The sequence below is a fragment of the Rutidosis leptorrhynchoides genome, chromosome 1, assembly GCF_046630445.1.
Source record: "Rutidosis leptorrhynchoides isolate AG116_Rl617_1_P2 chromosome 1, CSIRO_AGI_Rlap_v1, whole genome shotgun sequence".
NCBI classification, from domain to species: Eukaryota; Viridiplantae; Streptophyta; class Magnoliopsida; order Asterales; family Asteraceae; genus Rutidosis; species Rutidosis leptorrhynchoides.
Window position 1 is genome coordinate 440,430,219 of NC_092333.1, and position 19,221 is coordinate 440,449,439.

Genomic DNA, 19,221 nt, shown 5'->3' on the forward strand with positions numbered 1-19,221 from the left:
CAAAACGGCATATCATATGTGTAAATTGGTTGCCCGAATCATGAAATGTGTTTTACAAACTTGAAACTTTGATTATGAACGTTCATTGAACATTTGACGAGAATTTGATTATTTTAAATGCATGTTTTGATTGATAATATGTACTTAGTTGCATTCCTCGTCAAAATACCTTTCCAACGATGTATGATAGGCGTTATAAGTGTTTGCGGGTCAAGTGTTGTGTTAGAAAAGGTTTTGGTTCGTGCACACTTGGAAAAACTGACCAGAATTCTCTGCCCAGGTAGTGGCGCGGCGCGCCACATCCCCGCGCGGCGCGCAGAATCACCTGGCCAGATTCTGACCTCTTGGACCCATTTCACGTGAAATGTTTGACTAGCTATCGACCTCCGATTCACATGAAACTTGTTCTAATATACTTGTATATGAATAACTAGCATAGAAAAATAGTCCGGGACCCGACCCGAACGTGTTGACTTTTTCGTTGACTTTGACCAAGTTTGACTTTTAGTCAAACTTAACCAAACTTTTATGCAAACGTTCTAACATGCTTTTATACGTGATTCTTGCATGAAACTTGACAACGTGATTCACATGCTATACTATTCGAGTCGTAACGAGCCATAGGACTAATTGAACACATTTCGCCCGACCTTGTGTCGTAACGGTTAATTGATATAACTTAATTGTTTAGGTCAAGGCTAAGCGACTTTCATGCACACGTTTACTTTGTGAAGTACTTTTATACTCGTGCACTCGAGGTGAGATCATAGTCCCACTTTCTACTCTTTTGAACTTACTTTTGGGATGAGAAAACATAAACGATTCTTTTGAACTAAGTGAACACAAGAACGGGAAAACAAACATTCTACATACGAGTTTAGAACGAAAATCCTCAATCCGATTATCATTAGTTACATCAGATGGTGTAAGCGAGAACTTATGTTATATGGCCATATGGGTTTGACAGCCCTCATCTTTGACGGTTCGCTACCTTCTACGGATGAAATATATTTTCGGGAAACAGTGTTTGTTCTAGCACTAATTTATGGGGTATTCAACGGACGGAATGTTAAGCTTTGATAATTGGGTGCTCGTGAATATTAACTTTTAGAATGTACTACTATTATTTCAACTTTGCAAATCTTGTGGTTCGACTTACTTTACTTTTACTCACTTACTCAAACCTATGATTTCACCAACGTTTTTGCGTTGACAGATTCTTCTATGTTTTCTCAGGTTTTCACATGGCTATTTGTTACACGCTTCCGCACTCTTTGATTACTTGATTGGAGTCTACCATGCATGCATACGCTAGGGATAGCACTTTTGGATTCAAACTTTTGTCTACTTACTTACGCTATTTATAGCAACTGTGATTTTAAACTAATTATGTCGCGAGTTATTTCAATCATACTTTACTACTTTTGTAAACTTAAACTTGTTGTCGATCCGTTGTTAAACTAAACTTGCAGGTCTTGTACCTTTCAAATGAATGCGACATAATTTTGGTCAAACGAGTCTCATATAGGGACTACGACCACGCAACGGGACCTAAGTTAACGGCGCCGTCAATAATGGTTTTGGTCGGGTCGTTACATCCGATTCATCGGAGAATTGGTAATCCTCCCAATATTTTGCTTCTTTGGCGGAAACACCATTAACCATAATTAACCTTGGTCGGTTTATTGAGGATTCTCTTTTACTTAACCGTTTTATTATTTCCCCCACCGGTTCTATTTCTTCTTCCGGTTCCGATTCTTCTTCCGGTTCCGATTCTTCTTCCGGTTCTGACTCTTCTTCCGGTTCCTCTTCGGGAACTTGTGAATCAGTCCACGAATCATTCCAATTTACATTTGACTCTTCATTATTATTAGGTGAGTCAATGGGACTTGTTCTAGAGGTAGACATCTATCACATAATATCAAACACGTTAAGAGATTAATATATCACATAATATTCATATGTTAAAAATATATAGTTTCCAACAAAAATGTTAAGCAATCATTTTTAAAGAAAACACGGTCGAAGTCCAGACTCACTAATGCATCCTAACAAACTCGATAAGACACACTAATGCAAATTTTCTGGTTCTCTAAGACCAACGCTCGGATACCAACTGAAATGTCCCGTTCTTATTGATTAAAAACGTTCCATATTAATTGATTTCGTTGCGAGGTTTTGACCTCTATATGAGACGTTTTTCAAAGACTGCATTCATTTTAAAACAAACCATAACCTTTATTTTATCAATAAAGGTTTAAAAAGCTTTACGTAGATTATCAAATAATGATAATCTAAAATATCCTGTTTACACACGACCATTACATAATGGTTTACAATACAAATATGTTACAACAAAATAAGTTTCTTGAATGCAGTTTTTACACAATATCATACAAGCATGGACTCCAAATCTCGTCCTTATTTAAGTATGCGACAGCGGAAGCTCTTAATAATCACCTGAGATTAAACATGCTTAAAACGTCAACAAAAATGTTGGTGAGTTATAGGTTTAACCTATATATATCAAATCATAATAATAGACCACAAGATTTCATATTTCAATACACATCCCATACATAGAGATAAAAATCATTCATATGGTGAACACCTGGTAACCGACATTAACAAGATGCATATATAAGAATATCCCCATCATTCCGGGACACCCTTCGGATATGATATAAATTTCGAAGTACTAAAGCATCCGGTACTTTGGATGGGGTTTGTTAGGCCCAATAGATCTATCTTTAGGATTCGCGTCAATTAGGGTGTCTGTTCCCTAATTCTTAGATTACCAGACTTAATAAAAAGGGGCATATTCGATTTCGATAATTCAACCATAGAATGTAGTTTCACGTACTTGTGTCTATTTTGTAAATCATTTATAAAACCTGCATGTATTCTCATCCCAAAAATATTAGATTTTAAAAGTGGGACTATAACTCACTTTCACAGATTTTTACTTCGTCGGGAAGTAAGACTTGGCCACTGGTTGATTCACGAACCTATAACAATATATATACATATATATCAAAGTATGTTCAAAATATATTTACAACACTTTTAATATATTTTGATGTTTTAAGTTTATTAAGTCAGCTGTCCTCGTTAGTAACCTACAACTAGTTGTCCACAGTTAGATGTACAGAAATAAATCGATAAATATTATCTTGAATCAATCCACGACCCAGTGTATACGTATCTCAGTATTGATCACAACTCAAACTATATATATTTTGGAATCAACCTCAACCCTGTATAGCTAACTCCAACATTCACATATAGAGTGTCTATGGTTGTTCCGAAATATATATAGATGTGTCGACATGATAGGTCGAAACATTGTATACGTGTCTATGGTATCTCAAGATTACATAATATACAATACAAGTTGATTAAGTTATGGTTGGAATAGATTTGTTACCAATTTTCACGTAGCTAAAATGAGAAAAATTATCCAATCTTGTTTTGCCCATAACTTCTTCATTTTAAATCCGTTTTGAGTGAATCAAATTGCTATGGTTTCATATTGAACTATATTTTATAAATCTAAACATAAAAAGTATAGGTTTATAGTCAGAAAAATAAGTTACAAGTCGTTTTTGTAAAGGTAGTCATTTCAGTCGAAAGAACGACGTCTAGATGACCATTTTAGAAAACATACTTCCACTTTGAGTTTAACCATAATTTTTGGATATAGTTTCATGTTCATAATAAAAATAATTTTCTCAGAATAACAACTTTTAAATCAAAGTTTATCATAGTTTTTAATTAATTAACCCAAAACAGCCCGCGGTGTTACTACGACGGCGTAAATCCGGTTTTACGGTGTTTTTCGTGTTTTCAGGTTTTAAATCATTAAGTTAGCATATCATATAGATATAGAACATGTGTGTAGTTAATTTTAAAAGTCAAGTTAGAAGGATTAACTTTTGTTTGCGAACAAGTTTAGAATTAACTAAACTATGTTCTAGTGATTACGAGTTTAAACCTTCGAATAAGATAGTTTTATATATATGAATCGAATGATGTTATGAACATCATTACTACCTCAAGTTTAGTAGGTAAACCTACTGGAAGTGACAAGAAATGATCTAGCTTCAAAGGATCTTGGATGGCTTGAAAGTTCTTGAAGTAGGATCATGACACAAAAACAAGTTCAAGTAAGATTTTTACTCGAATTAAGATAGTTTATAGTTATAGAAATTGAATCAAAGTTTGAATATGAATATTACCTTGAATAAGAAAGATAACCTACTGTATATAACAAAGGTTTCTTGATCTTAGATGATTACTTGGAATGGATTAGAAAGCTTGGAAGTAAATTAGTAAACTTGAAGGGATTTTTGAAGTGTTCTTGAAGTGTTCTTCCTATGATGATTATAGCTTGATTCTTGAAGTAATTTTTGATGAATATGATGATTAACTACTAGAAAAATACGTTCATAATAGTGTGTGTGTGTTGAGAGAGAATTAGAAAGAGAATTGGAAGTGAAATGGAGTGAATGATGAGTGGTAATTGGTGAGTGGTGAGTGGGGTTAAAAGGAGTTCTAGTTAGTTGACTAGCTCATGGTAGAAGTTAAAATTGATTAGTCATACATGACATAATCAAGAGTGAAATCCCATGCTAGTTCCTATTGGTATATACTCATAGTAAGTACGTTTTGAAGCTGTGTATAATACGGGTAAGAATACGACTAGAATTCTTGATGAAAGAAAAGAATGGAAAAGTAACTGTAACCATTTTCGTTAAGTATGAGTGTTTTGATATATGTCTTGAAGTCTTCCAAAAGTATTTTAATACATCTAAATACACTACATGTATATACATTATAACTGAGTCGTTAAGTCATCGTTAGTCGTTACATGTAAGTGTTGTTTTGAAACCTTTAAGTTAACGATCTCAATTAATGTTGTTAACCCATTGTTTATTATATCTAATGAGATGTTAAATTATTATATTATCATGATATTATGATATATTAATATATCTTAATATGATATATATACATTTAAATGTCGTTACAACGATAATCGTTACATATATGTCTCGTTTCGAAATCCTTAAGTTAGTAGTCTTGTTTATATGTATATAACTCATTGTTAATATACTTATGGAGATACTTACTTATCATAATCTCATGTTAACCATATGTATATCCATATATATATATCGTCATGTCGTTTTTACAAGTTTTAACGTTCGTGAATCGCCGGTCAACTTGGGTGGTCAATTGTCTATATGAAACATATTTCAATTAATCAAGTCTTAACAAGTTTGATTGCTTAACATGTTGGAAACATTTAATCATGTAAATATCAATCTCAATTAATATATATAAACATGGAAAAGTTCGGGTCACTACAAATACCAACTTGTACTCCTACAACAACAACTATATACAACCACATACAACGTACAACAACAACAACTATGCTCCAACTAGAGGACTAGCGGCTTGTACGGGCACACGACCACTAGCTGATCAGGCTAGATTCTACCGATAGTCCTTACTACTAAATCCCCTGTATAGTAAATCCACATGCAGGTGATGCGTCATTCAACACTATACTCAACAAACTGTAGCCAACTGGACCCAACCACAACTAGGTTGACCTCTCTAGCTGAACCTAATAGATCAAGGTTCAAACAACAACACCAACTTTTGCACATGCAACTAGTCAACTACTACTACTACAGACAACTAATACTATTAAAAACATGGAAACCCTTATTGTGATCAACTGTACAACATAACTACTAAACATGGCAAGTAACAACAATATAAACATAGTAGCTGTCACGACCCGGAAAATTTCGACTAATTTTAAACCAAACTCTTGATACGATTTAATATTCTTGACACAATAACATAGTCTGTAAGGTTGAGTCTCAAATTTTTTTTTTTTAACTGTTTCATATATTCAATTACCCTTCGACTATTCTCGACGATTCACGAACAATTATTTGTAAATAAATATATATAAATATATATATATATATATATATATATATATATATATATATATATATATATATATATATATATATATATATATATATATATATATATATATATATATATATATATGTATGAATTCAATACCTAAATAATATTATATATTATAATCAATAAATGTTAAAGATTCAATATATAATAATTAGTAAATATGACATAATTAATAAATTGTATTATATTAAATGTAATTACAGGTTAAAAATATAATACTAATATTATTAGAATTTTCATTAATATTATTAATAATATTATTAATATCAATCAGAATTATTAATAGTATTATTTTCAATATAGATAAGAAGTTTGATATATAAATTATTAATATTATTATTGTTATTAATCATATTCTAAGTTATAAATTTTATATTATCATTATCATTACTAATAATACTATTATTATTACTATTATATTATTATAATTATTATTTATGATATAAAGAGTATTAATATTATTATATTATATTTATAAGATTAACTATAATACATAAAATAGATAGATATATACATATGATATATGTGCAACAGATACCTGTACTGATACATTAAACAGATATATATATATATATATAGATTACATATACAGATAAATAGAATATAATAAATATTTACAGCAACTGTATTCTATTTTCAATATAAATACGTATATGTACATACAGCACAATCGTATCTTGTTTTCAATCAATATCAGACCATAGTAATTTTTGCTTTATGTGTCAAATCCAGTACAGAATCACGATCCAACCATGAAGAACAATCCAAAATCTGTTATGAAAAGTCATTTAATTCTTATTTTATTTCTTTTCATCGTCCTTCTTGTCTGTACCATTGAGCTGTCGAATTCAATTGTCAACACAAACAAAATGGGATCCAATATTTATCCACTCCAATTGTAACTGCTGCTCCACAGTGAACAAACCTTACACCCTTGATCTATATACAAAATATGTATATGCATTAGAATTAACTAACAAACTAAGACCCTCTTATGTTACCCATTCCATTTATTTCGCTGCTCGTCATTCACAAACGCTACCATCAATCACTCTGGACCAATGAAACACCACCTTACGATCTTAAAACACCACCACCATGGACCCATGATCAACCACCAAACCGATGCTATATTTTTTTTATCTTACTTAATAGTTCACGAACCCAAACACCTTTGGTCACCAACCTAAACCGCCACCATTGTGGATCACGACCCAAACCCAAAAGAATCCTACAACTATCTGTATCCCTCTTCTACTTCTTTATTATTCGTGAAGGACCCAAAACCACCGTAAGAACGCCATCACTCTCATCATTTTTTTCTCATGATCTTATATTTTGTTTTGTCATTGCTACAACAGCAGATTTGTTTCGGTTATCACTGCTATTCCTGGTTCCCTTTTTCCTGATTTTCGCTGCTATTCTTTTATAACTATACAAAGATGGGAGTGATGATCTTTAGTAAATAATGAACGTATTATGGTGATAAATAATGATGAATCACTTTTCTCTTTTCTTTTGACAATTGTGGCCGACAATTACCCCACAAATAATCCCTCTTGTGATTAAAGAAATTGAAACAGCCACTTGCCAATGATTATGTGAATCGTTACTCAATATTTGGGTTAGTGACACAAGTTAATTGGGTCGTGTTAAATGTTATTGGATTTCCTATTTGAGCTATGTATGGTTTCTGTCTGTTGGGCCACAATGATCGCTGCTGGACCGAGGTCCAGCCTATATGTTTCTACTTCAATTTTGTTAAACGAAGGAAGAACATGAAACCGTGATTTCATGATAAATATGGTGAGATGACTATGAGGTGGCGGTGATGATAAAAGAATGGTTGTAATAATTATAAGATTTAGAAAGAATTATGAAGACGATGAACTTGATGATCATAATGGAATAATGATGATTATGATCGTGGTTTAAGGTGATTTCGATTGATGATGATGTTTAGGAGGAAATAGATGTGATAATGATAATTAGGGTTATATGGTCGTTTAATTTTAGAAGAAGAAGAAGATAGCAAACTCATAGATATTCTAGATATATAGATACAGAATGCGTTATAAATCACAAACAATGAAGGCAGACAGATGGTTTGAGAGTGTTGTTGGTTAGCGAGAGGTTGCGGGTTCGAACCCGAGCAATGACAGTTTTTTTATATTTTTGGAGCTTTTCTCTCTTAAGGTAGTATTTTTCAATATTATTATTATCATTCTTATTATTATTATAAGTAATATTATAATTATAATTAGGAAAATAAGTATTATTATTATCATTATTAATTAAAATTATCATTTTATTTAAAATTAACATTATTAGTAAAATTATTATTTTTGTTTCATTTTTATCATTAATATTATTATTATTATTATTAATATGATCATTACTAAAACTTTTATTAAAACTATCTTTCTATCAAAAATTAACATTTGTTTTTATTTTATTTTAGTTATTATGCTTATTAAAATTTCATTTAGGTTAGTATTATTATTATGAACATTATTTATATAAATACTTACATATAACAAACTATAGGTTTTTAAATATAATATAAAACATATAATTATATATACATAGATATATTAATATAATTAAATAAATAAATATTAATTATTTCATATGTTTATATACAAAATAGATAAATAACATATAATTTAAAATATAATACATATAAAATAAAGTATATGTATTAAATAAAATTTAGTATAGAATTTATATAACTACAAACACATATATATTATATAATTAATAAACGAAATTAGGAGACTTCCATTATATGTTTTAATAAGATATACAAATGATATAGGTTTGTGAATCCAAGGCCAATTCTGCATTGTTCAATATAGTCATATGTATTTTTACTACAAAATACATTAGGTGAGTTTCATTTGCTCCCTTTTTAATTTCTTTTGCAATATATATTTTTAGGCTGAGAATACATGCGCTGCTTTTATAAATGTTTACAAAATAGACACAAGTACTTAAAAATATATTCTACGTTGAGTTGTACCACTGGCATATTTCCCTGTAGCTTGGTAACTACTATTTACATGGGTATTGTAAACGCGAATCCTATTGATAGATCTATCGGGCCTGACAACCCCAACTGGACTGGACGACCAGTATTCAACGGTTGCACAGTACTTCGTTTCGGTGACTACACTTGGTACGGTGTAGTGAGATTTCATAATAAAGGGAATATGCGACGTGATTAAATGTTAAGTATGGTTACCAGGTGCTCAATCACTTAGAATGCTTTACATACACTTGCGAGTGTATTATGTTTATTATTATGAAATCTTGTGGTCTATTAAAATATTGAAATGTTTGTTATAATAAACCTATGAACTCACCAACCTTTTGGTTGACACTTTAAAGCATGTTTATTCTCAGGTATGAATTAAGTCTTCCGCTCAATTTAAGGACATTACTTGGAGTCAATCATCGCAATGGGACCAAATGTTGATGACTTCGTCCAGGTGGATAAGGACGGGTCGTTACAGGTGGTATCAGAGCGGTGGTCTTAGCGAACCAGGTCTTGCATTAGTGTGTCTAACTGATAGATGATTAGATGCATTAGTGAGTCTGAACTTCGACCGTGTCTGCATGTCAAAAGTTTTGCTTATCATTCCGTGTCGAAAATTTCCTGCTTATCATTTTTAGGGAATTATTTGCTTATCATACTTAATCTAGACACATCTTACTGCATTGACTGCATGATTAGTGTATAGACAAAACTCATATCTTAGCGTATCTGCTAAATCATATCTTAGCGTATCTATTACGATAGACTTTGCCCGATATCTTCCGTAAATTTCTCCGTAACTTAGGGGAAACTGGTACTATATATATCTATGCATATGATGCATTAAGGATACCATCCAACTATCAATTGTTGTCACTAAACCCTTCTTACCAAAAATCTTTTCTGAGATAGCGTAAGATGGCCTCTACGAATCGACCAAGTTCCTCTGACTTCGAAGACAGCGTGACAGGAGCACACCAACCAATCAACTACCGTGATTACTGGAGAAAATGGGGGTGGGTTCGCGACATACTCACCCTATGGAGAAGGGAAGAAGGTACTCCATATCATGAACCGAATCTACCACCTAACCTTGGAGTACTTGACCCGCTAACCGGCGAACCCGTTCGCAACACCGTTTATACCCTTTTTGCAAGAATTTTTCGTCTTGAGACTACCATTAACGGAACTAGAGAAGATATCTGACCTTTACCTCACACTGATAACCAACCAGGGTTAGTAGAAGAAGTTAGAGAACTCCGAGCTCGAGTATTAACTTTAGAGAGCACGGTACACAATTTGCAAGCACCAGCAGTATCACCAACACCAGTAACATCACCAGCTTCAGCACCAACGGTACCAGTACCACCAATAAACCAAGTTTCAACAATCCATACCTCACCATCTCATTCTGTACCTCGAGTATAATCATCGTTCTACGAATCGTTCTACATCAATTACCTTTGTTCGACATGACGATTATGTAATCTTTGATGTTTTAGAGATTATATATTCTCGTTCTAACGGTAAATTAAATGAGATTAATATCATATCAACTCATTAAATCTATATTACATCTGAATAAAATATATATGTAAGTATATTTTCATAAAGATTGTAATTAAAAATTCTTTCGTACAAACTGTTAATGATGAAAATATTTTAACGGGTAGGTAGTACCCGAGGAATATTTAGATTTCACATTAATAAGTTACACTGTACATTCTTCGAATCTGATTCAACGGTCATTTACTATCCTACTTACAACCACCAATATACGAATCTGTTCACCACAGAATAACCATTTTTATTCAATTTCATATTTGGATTTTGACCTATCAGAATCCAACAAGTGGCATAATGAAGAAAACATTGGACATGATAAAATTTGTTAGAAACAAACAAATTAATTATAAAGAATTTTGTTAAGAATCCATGCTAACTGTTTCTAGCTAACTGTTCCCAGCTAACTGTTAATTCCGTATTACATTTTATTTATCGCAATTTACATTCTCGCAATTTTATTTATCGTCATTTAATTTCTGTTATTTACTTTTACGCACTTTAAATAACGAGACACGTATACAAGGTTTCGACCTATCATATCGACTCATCTATATATATATTTCGGAACAACCATAGACACTCTATATGAGAATGTTGGAGTTGGCTATACAGTGTTGAGGTTGATTTCAAAACATATATATGGTTTGAGTTGTGATCAATACTGAGACCGGTACACGGGTCACGATACGTATTAATTAATTCGAATATTATATATTAAATTATGTATGAATATATTGGATTATTGGACAATTGGACAATTGGACTGCTAACTTTGGGCAATTAAAATGAATTAAAATACTGATTATAACATATGAAACTAAATAATTCTTCAAGTTTGCCACTTGATTTCATCTTAAACCTCATTCGTATCTTGACGATTACAATCTGCGTTCAAACCTTTCACGATTCTTGAAAACACCTCGATCGAGAGGATGAACCAGCCGCACTTCATCTATGGAAGAAAAGATTGATGCATATAGTTATACACCTGAAAAACCCTCGAAAACTGAGAAAATGTTTAACACGTAGCTGTACTAATTCCTTTAGTGTTATTATTACCCAAAATGATTTGGTAATCCCTTTCAAAGTAGCAAATTTTATCACAGCTCCAGCAAGTCAACTCCGACTTTTCATTCGAAATAACCTTATTATAACCTTGATATATATGTGTACTCTTTATTGTTACTGGAGAATCTTTTATATTCCACCATATTACCATCAGTGTGTAATCATCTAAAAATATAATTCTCCTGAAACCACCTCAGTTTGATACCCGATGACCCAGATCCGTTAACTTTGAAAATGCTGATAAAGTAGCATGTTGTAGATGGTCTTAATGGCCAATAGTTGATGATAAAGAAGGAAGTGTTAGGAACGCTCGATAGAAAATTTGGTACTAAAAATCGGATTGAGCACACCGTGAAGGAAACAAAGAACAAATACAAATACCAAACCCTATATTCAAAGAATCCAGGTAAATCTGGATCCGATGAAATCTTTAGAGAATATCTTGCTCCAAAGTCGTGTTAAAATCTTGCGGAAAATCTTTCTTCATTCACCTTCGAACTTAGAAATTTCAAAATATCATCATAAATATCTTTGATATTTCTGAGGATATTTACATAAATATTCTTGTCCGAAATTATCTACCTCTTCGTGTTTCCAGTATCCCATTATATTGGAAACTTCGGTAAAATCCAAGTATAAATTATGAATGAATTGTGTAGAAATGTTGGGAACTGAAGCATGAGTTAGTATAATATAACGCGCTTGGCCAACGTGATTATATTACAGTAAATCATGCTGAGTTTCTAATGAAATGTGATAATGGTTCACAATAGATTATACCATCATCATGTGTTATGTTACATAACTCTTTCATTCTACATAACCTCCGAACTTATCAAGAAGAATATATTCTTGATAATTCTATCTTCAGTAATTTTGATAAATTTGAAAATCAAATCGTGCTATCACGTTCCTTCTTTCCTAGAACATTATAATCATTCGAACTTCTATATTTACGAATTCTGTACCATTATTCGCTTGACTTGAAGTCTGGAAGAGAAAACAAAAGCATAGAGCTTCGAAATATAAGGGAGAATATAAAGCCCGATAACAACACATAAATTACAAACCGTGTATGTCAATGTTTATCGCAACATAAAGACACGGGAGAATTAAAAACAATATAACCCCAAAGGCTAAGTAGAAGAAAGTAGATTCCTCTGGTGGAAGTTGAAAAAGGAGAATGAATGTTGCGATAGTAAGGATGAGGACAACGATCAGAACTGGATTAAGCATTTTCACAATTGTTTGAAAGTATGGATCGAGAAGAAAGAATTGAAGTGGCGAAAATAATGGAACGAAAGAAGTCCATTTATAGTGAAAATACTAGACAAAGAAATCAAGACAGATTTCCACATTTAATTGGAGAGATCCTAATTTCCTTATTCGCCGAAGAGGCAAATCTTTTAGATTTTAAAGATTTTCTTTAATCCCTTGAATTCCGTAATTTAACCAAGACAACGTCAAAAGTTAAGACGCACCTTATTTTCTAAATTCCACCATGACTACAGCAAAAAGTTAAATCTCTATCTCAATCTGTTGTGACAGCTTCACTCGTACGCTTCACCTAACCGAATCGTTTTATCTATATTACTCAATAATGATAAAACTCTATTTAGCAACTCATATACATCATGAAAACATTTTTAGTGTTAGCCATGACGACCTCGATCAAATTTTGGGACGAAATTTCTTTAACGGGTAGGTACTGTCACGACCCGGAAAATTTCGACTAATTTTAAACCAAACTCTTGATACGATTTAATATTCTTGACACAATAAGCATAGTCTGTAAGGGTGAGTCTCAAAATTTTTTTTTTAACTGTTTCATATATTCAATTACCCTTCGACTATTCTCGACGATTCACGAACAATTATTTGTAAATAAATATATATAAATATATATATATATATATATATATATATATATATATATATATATATATATATATATATATATATATATATATATATATATATATATATATATATATATATATATATATATATATATATATATATATATATATATGAATTCAATACCTAAATAATATTATATATTATAATCAATAAATGTTAAAGATTCAATATATAATAATTAGTAAATATGATATAATTAATAAATTATATTATATTAAATGTAATTACAGGTTAAAAATATAATACTAATATTATTAGAATTTTCATTAATATTATTAATAATATTATTAATATCAATCAGAATTATTAATAGTATTATTTTCAATATAGATATGAAGTTTGATATATAAATTATTAATATTATTATTGTTATTAATCATATTCTAAGTTATTAATTTTATATTATCATTATCATTACTAATAATACTATTATTATTACTATTATATTATTATAATTATTATTTATGATATAAAGAGTATTAATATTATTATATTATATTTATAAGATTAACTATAATACATAAAATAGATAGATATATACATATGATATATGTACAACAGATACCTGTACTGATACATTAAACAGATATATATATATATATATATATATATATATATATATATATATATATATATATATATATATATATAGATTACATATACAGATAAATAGAATATAATAAATATTTACAGCAACTGTATTCTATTTTCAATATAAATACGTATATGTACATACAGCACAATCGTATCTTGTTTTCAATCAATATCAGACCATAGTAATTTTTGCTTTATGTGTCAAATCCAGTACAGAATCATGATCCAACCATGAACAACAATCCAAAATATGTTATGAAAAGTCATTTAATTCTTATTTTATTTCTTTTCATCGTCCTTCTTGTCTGTACCATTGAGCTGTCGAATTCAATTGTCAACACCAACAAAATGGGATCCAATATTTATCTACTCTAATTGTAACTGCTGCTCTACAGTGAACAAACCTTACACCCTTGATCTATATACAAAATATGTATATGCATTAGAATTAACTAACAAACTAAGACCCTCTTATGTTACCCATTCCATTTATTTCGCTGCTCGTCATTCACAAACGCTACCATCAATCACTATGGACCAATGAAACACCACCTTACGATCTTAAAACACCACCACCATGGACCCATGATCAACCACCAAACCGATGCTATATTTTTTTTTTATCTTACTTAATAGTTCACGAACCCAAACACCTTTGGTCACCAACCTAAACCGCCACCATTGTGGATCACGACCCAAACCCAAAAGAATCCTACAACTATCTCTATCCCTCTTCTACTTCTTTATTATTCGTGAACGACCCAAAACCACCGCAAGAACGCCATCACTCTCATCATTTTTTTCTCATGATCTTATATTTTGTTTTGTCATTGCTACAACAGCAGATTTGTTTCGGTTATCACTGCTATTCCTGGTTCCCTTTTTCTTGATTTTCGCTGCTATTCTTTTATAACTATACGAAGATGGGAGTGATGATCTATAGTAAATAATGAACGTATTATGGTGATAAATAATGATGAATCACTTTTCTCTTTTCTTTTGACAATTGTGGCCGACAATTACCCCACAAATAATCCCTCTTGTGATTAAAGAAATTGAAACAGCCACTTGCCAATGATTATGTGAATCGTTACTCTATATTTGGGTTAGTGACACAAGTTAATTGGGCCGTGTTAAATGTTATTGGATTTCCTATTTGAGCTATGTATGGTTTCTGTCTGTTGGGCCACAATGATCGCTGCTGGACCGAGGTCCAGCCTATATGTTTCTACTTCAATTTTGTTAAACGAAGGAAGAACATGAAACCGTGATTTCATGATAAATATGGTGAGATGACTATGAGGTGGCGGTGATGATAAAAGAATGGTTGTAATAATTATAAGATTTAGAAAGAATTATGAAGATGATGAACTTGATGATCATAACGGAATAATGATGATTATGATCGTGGTTTAAGGTGATTTCGATTGATGATGATGTTTAGGAGGAAATAGATGTGATAATGATACTTAGGGTTATATGGTCGTTTAATTTTAGAAGAAGAAGAAGATAGCAAACTGATAGATATTCTAGATATATAGATACAGAATGCGTTATAAATCACAAATAATGAAGGCAGACAGATGGTTTGAGAGTATTGTTGGTTAGCGAGAGGTTGCGGGTTCGAACCCGGGCAATGACAGTTTTTTATATTTTTGGAGCTTTTCTCTCTTAAGGTAGTATTTTTCAATATTATTATTATCATTCTTATTATTATTATAAGTAATATTATTATTATAATTAGGAAAATAAGTATTATTATTATCATTATTAATTAAAATTATCATTTTATTTAAAATTAACATTATTAGTAAAATTATCATTTTTGTTTCATTTTTATCATTAATATTATTATTATTATTATTAATATGATCATTACTAAAACTTTTATTAAAACTATCTTTCTATCAAAAATTAACATTTGTTTTTATTTTATTTTAGTTATTATGCTTATTAAAATTTCATTTAGGTTAGTATTATTATTATGAACATTATTTATATAAATACTTACATATAACAAACTATAGGTTTTTAAATATAATATTAAACATATAATTATATATACATAGATATATTAATATAATTAAATAAATAAATATTAATTATTTCATATGTTTATATACAAAATAGATAAATAACATATAATTTAAAATATAATACATATAAAATAAAGTATATGTATTAAATAAAATGTAGTATAGAATTTATATAACTACAAACACATATATATTATATAATTAATAAACAAAATTAGGAGACTTCCATTATATGTTTTAATAAGATATACAAATGATATAGGTTTGTGAATCTAAGGCCAATTCTGCATTGTTCAATATAGTCATATGTATTTTTACTACAAAATATATTAGGTGAGTTTCATTTGCTCCCTTTTTAATTGCTTTTGCAATATATATTTTTAGGCTGAGAATACATGCGCTGCTTTTATAAATGTTTACAAAATAGACACAAGTACTTAAAAATATATTCTACGTTGAGTTGTATCACTGGCATATTTCCCTGTAGCTTGGTAACTACTATTTATATGGGTATTGTAAATGCGAATCCTGTTGATAGATCTATCGGGCCTGACAACCCCAACCGGACTGGACGACCAGTATTCAACGGTTGCACAGTACTTCATTTCGGTGACTACACTTGGTACAGTGTAGTGAGATTTCATAATAAAGGGAATATGCGACGTGATTAAATGTTAAGTATGGTTACCAGGTGCTCAATCACTTAGAATGCTTTACATACACTTGCGAGTGTATTATGTTTATTATTATGAAATCTTGTGGTCTATTAAAATATTGAAATGTTTGTTATAATAAACCTATGAACTCACCAACCTTTTGGTTGACACTTTAAAGCATGTTTATTCTCAGGTATGAATTAAGTCTTCCGCTGTGCATCTGCTCAATTTAAGGACATTACTTGGAGTCAATCATTGCAATGGGACCAAATGTTGATGACTTCGTCCAGGTGGATAAGGACGGGTCGTTACAGTAGCACAACTTGCTACTCTATACAACTGATCTGCCAACCGTATGAGTAACACCATCACACGCACATTTGAGAACATTCAACTGTGCGGTTGACAATTCACTCGTACTTTTGGTCTATGACCAATCATCCTACAGTGACTCACCTGATCCGTATGGTTAACCACACGAGTTACCAGTGACTCATACGAGTCACGTCTCAACTGTACGTATCATCACAATCAAAACATAAGTTTGCCATCACCACTCACTCGCACGGTTCACCACACGGTTGACTACCTCAACCATACGAGTAAATGCTCACTCGTGCGAGTGATGAAGAACAGTAGCAACATCTAATTAGACGAGTTTCATCCCAAAATTCACAACATCAAACATTAATACATACTCTAAATCAACACATACAATCATGTATTCACTATATGATAAGTCTACATCATGACTTCAATCAATAACGACATTCAAATGCGTCCAAAAGAAGACATACATTCTAAAACCGCTTTTTCTGACCCAAATACAGATTAATTTAGCTTCTTAAAACTTATCATTGGATAGTAGACCTCAAGATGATTCCAACGATAGTTTATTCATAAAAAACGGAATTGCGGATTGAAAGTTATGCCCTTTTCAATTTTACCAAAAGTTGACAAGTGCTCAATCGCGTGGTTGAGCTGTCAAAAGTGTGGGAGCTGAAGAATAGCACCAGCTCGCTGTTTTCGCATTTTTAACCCCAAATATTGATTTTTAATCATCTGATCATGAAACTTACTCAAAAACACCATATAACAACTATATAACATATTTCTAACATCCATTAGCACTAACAAACACATTTCATAAAGATTCAAGCTAAAAAAACACAAAACACATTTACAACCAAAACACCAATTACACAAGCAATCAAAGTTAGATTGAAACACACTAACCTGATTATCAACTCTAGATACTGTGACAACCCGGAAATTTCCAACCAAATTTAAACTTTATCTTTATATTATTCCGACACGATAAGCAAAGTTTGTTAAGTTAAATCTCAAGAATTTTAAACTGTGTTCATACATTCATTATAACCTCGACCAAATTCCGATGATTCACAAACCATTATATATAAATAGATATGTATATATATGTATATATATATATATATATATATATATATATATATTATAACTTGAGGAATATTAATAAAGTATTAAACGTATAATACTTTACACGAATGTATTTGTTTCAATATATTTATCGATAATATCAAATGATTGATTTATCAGATACATTGTGATATGATTATGGGTCTATGTTATGAGGTCCACTGTGATTTAAGAAATCTATTCTTTTTGACAACATTCGGAAAATGGTAAAGTGATTTATAATTAAGAACGTAGAGTATAAATAACTTAGATGTTGGATATCGACAAGTTAAGTAACTAGACATTTTTCATTAAGATGATTTCATACGTTTATTTAACATTTGGACTTTATCCCATGCTTCACCAACAGACTGTAATTTAAAAACTTGAAACCTATTATGAATATATATGATTCTACTTTTCTAAAACATTTTATGATATAACGATTTCCAATATTTTAACCTTTAAACAAAATGATTCTTAAATATATTTAGTTTTGGAAAACAAAATTATCATATTTATTTGATTTAGTTTCAAACGTACAAAAACGTTTTCAGTTTAAAAAGAACTTTATTATTAAAACGTATATAACTTTTATAAATATCTAGAACCACTTTTGACAACTCATTACTTAACCAGTATGATAAAGATAACGATATTTATATTTTATTTTATTAAATATATATAACGATTTAAATTAATATTATATATATTTATACGCGTATTATACGTACATAGTTTTATACTTTTACTATATACTTAAACTTTACCTTTAATTTATTTTTACTTTACTTTAACTTTAATAATTCATACTTTAATAATTCACTTTAATAAATCATACTTTAATAATTCATACTTTAATAATTCACTTTAATAATTCAAAAATCTATTA